Source organism: Colias eurytheme, chromosome 6 (assembly GCF_061535395.1).
Source record: "Colias eurytheme isolate Ceu_HAF_F1 chromosome 6, ilColEury1 Martin Lab GWU primary, whole genome shotgun sequence".
NCBI classification, from domain to species: Eukaryota; Metazoa; Arthropoda; class Insecta; order Lepidoptera; family Pieridae; genus Colias; species Colias eurytheme.
Window position 1 is genome coordinate 585366 of NC_142985.1, and position 10260 is coordinate 595625.

Here is a 10260-nt window from a genome sequence, read left to right on the forward strand (position 1 = left end):
GATGGGGCGAAGATATTGGTAATTTCTATCTCTGAATATTAAACCAATAACTTTATTTGCTTGCTTGAATAAATCCTGTCTACTTACTTCTCTCTCAGATGGGCTGAAATTTGTATACTTATTTATGTAAAATTTTATTTAAAAATTAAAATGTACCTACTAGGATTTAACTTTACTAAAACAAACTCTTTGCATGACTTTACGTTTATTAAGCTTAAAATTTTAAAAATAATATATCTATATAGAAATATAGAAATTTTCAGCATTTAATTATATTCATATGCTGTAAAAGATGATAAAAAACTGTAAGGTAAACTTTCGAGTAAGTAGGTAATTTATAACAATATTTTTTTTGAATCACCAGTTTTTAAAACAATTTCATATTCAATAATAAATATCATAGGGGTTGGAAATCTCATTAAAATAACAATATTTGAAATTACGAACGCACGCATACAACTCTTCCTCATACATGACTGTCGATTTCGATGATCGATTGTAATTTGTAATCGATCATCTATTTATTCGATATTCGTAATCGAATTATCAATTTTATAATTTAAATGCATCTGTTATGATAGATTTTGTTTTTAAAGATTTTGTTGCAGGAGCTATCGGCGTTTTTTCATATTTTAATAAATAAAAACTTCTTTAAACTTCGGCATGCCTATAGGTAAGCATTAAGCAGTCCTATATTAAACCGAGTAGGTACTGGGTACATACTTATTTTTTAAATGAATGCTGTCGAGATTTACTTTTAATATATTCTATAGACTGCGCTGTTAAAACCTAGTTATTTAAAAAGTTTTCCTTAAACATTTACCGTTAATTAATTTAATACAATAGTTGCATAAATCTACAAATTTGGCCAGAAATTCCAGCGGTCCCATGGTGTAATGGTTAGCACTCTGGACTCTGAATCCAGCGATCTGAGTTCAAATCTCGGTGGGACCTACTTCTTTTGTTTTTCTTCACCAAAAAACACATTAATTATTTAATTTCACTCAAGTTCGTGTCAGTTAAATGGTTTTTAACGTCATTGATGGATGATTGTTGCTTGATTATTGAATAACTTTTATAAAGGTAGGTAATAAATATAAAGTTAAAAAGATCTATCTTCTTTTCCTAAATTATATTTTACATATCTATACTAATATTATAAAGCTGAAGAGTTTGTTTGTTTGTTTGTTTGTTTGAACGCGCTAATCTCGAGAACTACTGGTCCGATTTGAAAAATTATTTCGGTGTTAGATAGCTCATTTATCGAGGAAGGCTATAGGCTATATTTCATCACGCTACGACCAACAGGAGAGGAGCCACGGGGGTGAAACCGCGCGGAGCGGCTAGTTTGTTATAAAATATCATATAAGCATTTCGTTTTGGTGTCGATAAACCGTTGGTGCTACCGTGATTTGACTGAAACAAAATTAATAATGGATATGTTTAGAAGTCATATGAATTAACAAGTAGGTAATGTATTATAATATCGCATTTTTGCTGTGTTACAACTTACAAAGCACTAACAAGACACGAATGACGCCAAGTATCAAATGGTAATTTTACTTTTACACCCTGGCGGAGTATTTCTCTATATGCCAAAATATAATACCTATATACATAAGCAAAAAATCGTCGCTTCAATAATCCTTCATGCAGTGTATTTACGTCCGCAACTCGACAACAAATTTCCTTAAAAGCTCCGCCACGTGGCTCGCACGCGTCTACTTGCATTACATTTTTTGTATAATGAGCAAAAATATTTAATTGCATATTGTGTACGGTTTGAGAAGTAATCTCCTTTAGTGCTTGTTAAATAAAGATTGACGGCGCTTTGATGCTTTTATATATGTAGATTGTAGATACTATAGCGGATTCTCCCGGCTTCGCTTGTGTTGAGCTGAGATAAAATAAATACAGCCTATATGTTACTTCGTAAAAACGTAGCTTTCTCCTGGAAGAATAATTTTAAAATAGGTTGAGTAGTTTTGAGAATGAAGTGTTATTAACTAAATAGGTATCTATATTAATCAAGATAGAAGGTTTAGAAAATAACGTTCTAAAAATATATTTTTTATTACTGCCATTTATGTATCTACACTACGATAAATTTTTACATTGTAGCATAGTTTATAGAAAATTTTATTTGTATATTCGAGCATAATTGAAGTTTCTCGTAATGGATTGTATTCAAGAAGTAAAAAAAAAAGGCTTTAACATAATAATTTCTCAATAATAAAAAATAAGAAATAATAAACAGTATGAACATGGTATTTGTAATCATACTAAAGAAAACTATATTTTTTTCGTTGTACAATAATTTCAAAGAACTATCAGGATTTTAAAGAACAATAAAAGCATTGTTTGTTTTTAATTACTAAAGAAGTCATAAAAACTAAACGAATTCGCAAAATCAAGAGCCTTACGCAATAGGATCCGACTATAAACTGCGTATATTTCAACGGAATGAGGGCGTGAAAACGTTTAGGGAAATGGGGATGTATCTCGAGGGTTGTAAGGGTTGTTTTTGTGTACAGAATGTGTGTACAATGCTGTAGATGGACTAGGGTTGTATAAATTCAGAGGCACGTGCCGGCGCGTGGGAGCCAGCGGCGTAGCATTTCCCACGTCGAGATGCACTTGCGAAGGAAAATCGGTCAATATATTCGAATATTGTACATAACCGTATTACACATTGAGTTTCGATTTACGGTATGAATTATTTTTACCTAGGAGACTAGTGCTTCCTATATTCAATAAAGACTCTATGACTCTAGAAAGGGAAATACATAATATTAAGAAAAAGTACAGATTTTCGTAAATATATTATGATTAGATCATAATTAAATTGTGTATTACTGTATGCAGCATGATTATTTTTTTCACAATGTTCGAATAGATTTTGATAAAATTTAATAGTTTAGCTTTGGAGAAGAAATAAGGCTACCATTTATCGCAAAACGAGAGACAAGCGAAATCACATGCATGGCTAATTTAAGTTAATTAGTAGGTAATTATATTTGTAGAATTATATGGCTTTAGGTATTATTTGGTGTACGGTATCGTTTAGCAACAATGATCGATGACGTAGTATGGAAATACCAACCTTAGTCTCTTTCAAATTTGTACAGTAACGTATTTTCTCAACACATAGATAAGACATATGACGTAAACTCAAAACTATTTTAACCAATATAATTGGAATAAATAAGGTAATTTAACGAAAATACCCAAATACTCAGGCATTCAAGGAAATTGAAATGATCAAATAGCTAATTCGATAATGAACCTAAATTTACTGAACGTAATAATTTACTTGAGTCTATATTTATACATGCGATTTTTATTTTTGATTAAAAATAAAACAGCTAGTAAAATAATTTTTTAACTCTACATAAATGGCAAAAATGGGCCAACTTGTATATACTTGTGTGGGATACAAAAGAATAAAATATAAATCTGTCAATTTAATTATTACGTAAACAGATAGGTAACAATTATATCAATTGAAAAAACCATTTAATTAAATAGTTAAAGAATTCTGATGAGGTGCCCTTTTAAATTACTTATATCTAGACGATTCCTTTTTGACTTGTCCACAATAAGGCTTATCTTATGAACGTAAAATTGAGGGTGAGGTACACATAATATACTCTTGTGACAGATATATTGTACTATCGATTAATATGCGCTTCATAATACGGGCACGCCTGAGAAATTCAATCGCGTCATTCATTGCGTAGAGCACATAATAGAGCTTGTTTGATTACGCCTTAATTTTTTCATTATAATATCTTTTGAACTATATTTTGTCATAGAAAAAGAATAGTCTAATAAATAGCCCTTTTGTTTTTCACAGTTAGAAATATTTAAACGTGACACTATAATAAAACTCTTAACACAAAACAAAACACGTGATTTTTTACGGAAAAATTACAGAGCAGGGCAAAACGTGGGTTACTTTAGCGTGGAAAAATACACGTTTTCCGTGAAATCAATCTGGGGTATAAAATAATAATTGTTCAAATAAAATAAGAAAACAAATAAACGGGAATGAGTGGGTAGAAGGAAACAAGAGATTTTAATTAATGATTTATTAATATCAATTTTAATTTAATAACTTGTTTGTCACGGGAAATATGTATTTTGTTCAATATAAATCTTTTTTTATACCTATTCAAAAGTTTTCTTATAAATACGAAACTTAGTAAGTGTTTGTTATTCACTTTAATCCAATGGAGAAAATGAAAAAAATTTCCAATAAGGAATAAGGTCTAAATGTAATCCAAAGTAATATCACAGTATTACAATATAGGAAATATATTGTAACTAGCGACTCGCCCCGGCTTCGCACGGGTGCAATGCTGATACTAAATACACTACAGAAAAACTGTGAACGTTGTATATAAAAACATAGCGGCCCGCTCCGGCTTCGCACGGGTATAAAATATATAGCCGGGCGGCCGGCCGGCCGGTACTTACCGCCGCAAACGCTACGTCCCGCAATTTTTAGGGTTCCGTACCTCAAAAGGAAAAAACGGAACCCTTATAGGATCACTTTGTTGTCCGTCTGTCCGTCCGTCCGTCCGTCCGTCTGTCAAGACCCTTTTTCTCAGGAACGCGTGGAGGTATGAAGCTGAAATTTATATCAATTACTCAGGTCTACTGTCCCTTGAAGCTGTGAAAAAATCAAACTTCTAAGCCAACGCAATCAAAAGATACAGCCGTTTATGCTGCAAATTTTCGACACTTGCAAGGGAATCAAAACCTACAGGGTGCTTCCCGTGAACTCAGAATCTTGAAATTTGGTACGAAGCAACGTCTTATAGCATAAATAAAGGAAAAATTACGAAAACCATAAATTTTTAGTTACATCACATAATATATATTTTTTTAATAATTTTAAACTTACTACCCATTTTCTCATAAACGCGTTGAGGTATTAAATTGAAATTCATACCAAATACTCAGGTCTATAATACCTTTAAGCTGTAACAAAATCAAACTTCTATGTCCACGCAATCAAAAGAAACAGCAATTTAAGCTGCATATTTTGGGAATTTGCATTTTATAAGGGAATCAAAACCTAAAGGGTACTTCCAGTCGACCTAGAATCTTGAAATTTGGCATGAAGCAACGTTTTATAGCACACATAAAGGAAAAATTCCGAAAACCTTAAATTTTTAGTTACATTACAAAATATATATTTATTTTTTAAGAAATATAAACTTATTTATAAGAGCAGTGGTGGCTCAGCGGTGAGACCTCGGACTTCGAATCGATAAGTCCGGGGTTCGAGACCAGGCGAGCGCGCAGGAAATAAATTGATTTTTCAATTTATCTGCGCATGTTGTAACATCACCACTGCTCGAACGGTGAAGGAAAACATCGTGAGGAAACCGACATGTCGAATAATTAAAAAAGTTCGACGACATGTGACATCCGCCAACACGCACTTGGCCAGCGTGGTGGATTATGGCCTGTACCCTCATAGGAGGCCCGTGTCCCAGCAGTGGGAACGTTTATGGGCTGATGATGAAACTTATTACTTTTTTCCTCATGAACGCGTAGAGCTATCAAGTTGAAATTCATATCAAATAATTAGATCTAATTGTCTTTAACCCGTGAAAAAAAAAATTGCAGGTTTGTACGGAACCCTCGGTGCGCGAGTCCGACTCGCACTTGGCCGGTTTTTTTTTAAATCTGTAATATCTTCGAAAATATTTAAATCAAACGGTGTAAAGATCTGCCACTGCCACTGCCATATAGATCAAGAGCCCACTACGGCCAGACATTCCTTTCTTTAATAAAGTTGAAAGTTTCTCTGTATATGTCTCCAATACAGATAAGAACGACTAGCGATTATCAAGTCTGGGTGGTGGTTACTTTGGCAGGAAACAGGTAGTAAGGGTGTATAAAATTGTACCTAACTTTCATTATAGTTTAAAAGCTAAATTTTATATATGTTACTTGGGGACCTATAAAAAGATGTTACCTTAAGAGCCAGACAGTTTTCATGGTTCTTACATCTAGCCAGACACATTTAAAAAATAACTAACATATCATCAAATTCACATAACTACCTAAAAGCGTAACAAATATTAAATAACCCACTAAAAACATTAGTTAACTATAATTATTAAAAAAAATAAAAGTATAATATATAAGTAATAAAGTTATTACATATCTTTTACGAGGACTTATGATGATGGAATTTCACGTATCCCGATGACTTTTTTATTGTGTCAAGTAACATATATAAAATTTAGCTTTTAAACTATAATGAAAGTTAGGTACAATTTTATACACCCTTACTACCTGTTTCCTGCCAAAGTAACCACAACCCAGACTTGATAATCGCTAGTCGTTCTTATCTGTATTGGAGACATATACAGAGAAACTTTCAACTTTATTAAAGAAAGGAATGTCTGGCCGTCGTGGGCTCTTGTATTAATATAGATCTATATTAAATGAACAATGTATTCAAGGTTAAGGATTGGTTAAGGAATGCTGTATTGGTTAAAATCACTTCGAAAATTAGCCATTATTTGTCGTAAAAAGTAAATGACAGAAAAAAGTTATTGTGGGTTATCCATAAGAGATAGACATATACCATCACGGACTTTTCTGTAGACCTTTTCAATGTGTATAATACTTAGTACATTATTTTGATAAAACTCGTAGGGTTCAGCCTGCGTTTGCAATGTAAGCGGAAAAAATGTAATTTTTAACGACATCACATTAGAAACCTCAAAAATAACAGTACTTCTCCACTATTTAATGGATGTTATTATACATATAAACACACCTCTTGAATAACTCTATCTATTTAAAAAACCGCATCAAAATCCGTTGCGTAGTTTCAAAGATTTAAGCGTACAAAGGGACATAGGGACATAGGGACAGAGAAAGCGAGTTTTATATTATGTAGTGATGATACTGTGGTAATATTATGAATGCGAAAGTCTGTCCACCATGTTATTCTTTTACCACAAATGCACACCATCCAATTGAATAATATGTAATTCAGTATGATATGATTTGTTAGTTAGTTACCCAGCAGCTATAATGTATTAAAATTAGGGATGAAATTTTTGGCGCCACGTGGCAATGTTCTATAAATTATACTCGATTATAAATTAATCTTATTCTTTGACGAGGGATATAATGAAATACGATCACTTAATCATATTATGTAATAATACGGGCTTGTAAACAACATAGCTTATGGAAAAATATAATATGCTTCTTCATGACGTTATATTACAGCCCACACACTGTTTAGGTTTTAAATGAATTCCGATACAAGTTATGCTGCAGCTACGTCATGAATTTTCATATCGTGTATGGAAAATTGTTGCCCTATGTTCTGATGCAACGAAAGTGCAATTTACAGGCGGTGTAGGTATAAAAATGTTTATATTTTCTTGTTTATAAAAGAATTTTCAATATAATATATCTATATATCTAAAGTAAAAATTTGCGTGTTCTATAAATTTAATAATTTTTCATCAAAAGATCTTTTACCATTTATATGTTTGTCTTCCGTTTAGACAAAAATAAATGTAAACTACGATTATAAATTTTAGGGAACGACGAAGGTCAGAAAGCTCAACAGCAGTCAACTAATTAATGACAGTACATATTTCAAACATACAAGTTCGTGTTAAATAGATATTATTTAAAATAAGTAAAAACAGTTTCCTCGCGAGAGTTGACTGGGGAAAACCAGCTCATTTTCAATTCATGACCTTGTTCTGAGAAAAGTCAAGTTAGAAATCATTTTTGCAACTACATATTTCTAAGAAATTCACCTTACATTATCCAAATCGTGACACACAGAAATAGAGATTTAAATTATAAGAAACAAAGGTAATTAGTAATCTTTTTGACACAGAGTGAAAAAATCTGAGATTGTTCTTTACATCTGGATGTTTCAAAACATATATAAAATACAATAAGTTAAAAAAATCAATATAATAACGTACCTATTCTTTGATAAAAGCTCCAAATGTGCGGCAGGAAAAATCACCGGTTATGCTACGTCATAACTAACGAATAACAACACAATATAATATCCTTAACTATTGGCCAACGATAACTAGATACGTAGTTAACGTGCGAATTTGCAGATAATCAGGAAAACGTATGCAAATTATACACGTTTCACACCCACCTTGCTATTATGTAATGTCGGATGATATGACGAATTTTACCCCAGTTTTAACGTAACAATTGGTAGGTATGTATGTGATTTTCAGTCGCTATCTATACTATCAAGAGATAGCTTACAAAAAAAGTTTGTGAAGTAAATTAAGTATCTATCTTTCTGTGTTATATAACCCTATATCAATAAGTAATATCATGTGTGATTATAAATATCAGTTCGGCTATTTAGTTTTGCAGAAGTAGTGGATGTTATTAGAAAGACTACATTCAGATTCATATAAGCTCAAAGTTTGAAAGCTGTATTGTGGCTTAATTCAACTGAGATTCTTTCAGGACCATAAAAAAAGACGATAACATTTTCTCAAGTGCTAAAAAAATAATAATTCGGTTTGTATATTGCTGTTATAATATATTTTCTTGCATCTTAGCTGTTAAACTGCTAAATATTCGACATTCTCTTATCTGTTTATCTAAAATCCTCATGTTATTATTATTTACACTGATGTATATTTTTTTTCTATATCAATGGTCATTCAACTTTTCATATTATGACGATTACACGAAACTATTGCATTTCTGAATGTTATGCTTGAAGTTTTAAAAATCAGTGTGTTTTGAACATTGCATGTTGAATTGAAAGTACTGTTCATAGTACCTAAACAGTAAATTTACTTTTCTTTTGGAAAATGGTAAGCATGCATACTGTACGATTTCCTCAATGTTTTGTACATTCGATTGTTTTTACCTCTTGACCTATTACCGCTTAACGGTAACGTGACATAGCACATACTTTAGCTTAATAACTACGCGGAAGATGATAATTCAGTTTTAATGGCGTGTAGCTGGAAATTGGAACTTAATTTGTATATATGTGATGTAAATAAATAAATAAAAATAAATATATAAAATTTCATATGTAAAGTGGCACAATATACTGGGTGTCCCACCGTCGGTATACTAAGCTCAAAGGAGTTTATATGCTGAGTACGTATAAAATTCCAGACGCATTTTTTTTCAAATAGATGATTTCTTAAAACTTTATGTGTACACACCCCTAACAAGCAACCATTTTGCCCGCACGTGAGTTGTCGTTTAAGATTAAGTTTTCGTAGACAAAATACTCACATTAGCGAAGCCGATATGCCGGCTGCGCGAAGCTAGAAAAGAAAACATGGATTTGGAGAAAAAAAAATAGGAATTTTTTTTTTGGCTCAATTTTGTAATACATATAACAGTGTTACAATACCAATAGTGGGACACCCTGTATAGAAAAAGGAATACAGCTTGTCAAATAGAAGGTAGAAATTAATTGAATTTTCGCAACGAATTGCACGCACTCTTAAACTCTTCTTAAAAATCGGTTGCTTTTTGCCGCCGTCAATAAAAAAAACCACAACAACAAGTTGGAAGTGCTGAGAGATTTTCCTTTTAAAGTGGGTTACAGCTCGTAAAAATTATGTAAATACATATATTTGTGTACATTATACTTGGCACTTGGGTATAAATCAGTGCGCCTGCGTCACGTCTACGTATGCAAATGATATCGCAATTATCTCGATTGATAGTCGAGATTGTTTGATGAGCAAATGAGCGTCTAATTGTTTTGTAATGTTTACACTCTTTTTCTGTTTAAATTTTGTATTTGAATGATTTTTTAACACAAATATCGGCGATAATTTTTTTGATAAATAAATTTAATGTATTTAAGAATCATCATCCATTGAGATCATCAACATTTTGAAAAATCTGCTAAACTAAGTAACATACAGGTTTTAGGTGCGATTAACATAGGTATTTATAGCATGGCTTATTTTTAATAAAAAATATCATTTAAAAAAAGCTTTTTGTCCTTAAAAATTGCGTTTCATGGAAAGTCCCACCATTGAATAAAATGATGAAATTTTCTAACAAATGAGCTCCCACTTGACGTCACAGTCGCATGATTTTGTGATCATCATGAGGAAGCTGTTGGCATTAACATACGTGATCTACGAAGCATCCTCAAATAAGTCTATTCTATTATATTTCTATGAAGCACCGACTGCTTTAACTCTTAATTCAATAGTCCCCATGTTAGTATGTGCTTTAGAAAGC

At 31.9% G+C, this 10260-nt stretch overlaps 1 non-coding gene across 1 annotated transcript; it reads left to right on the plus strand.

The window, feature by feature from the left end:
- Nucleotides 1–882: 882 nt before the first annotated feature.
- Nucleotides 883–954, plus strand: TRNAQ-CUG (transfer RNA glutamine (anticodon CUG)). The gene has a single exon. It is a non-coding gene; the product is annotated as a tRNA-Gln (tRNA).
- Nucleotides 955–10260: the final 9306 nt, after the last annotated feature.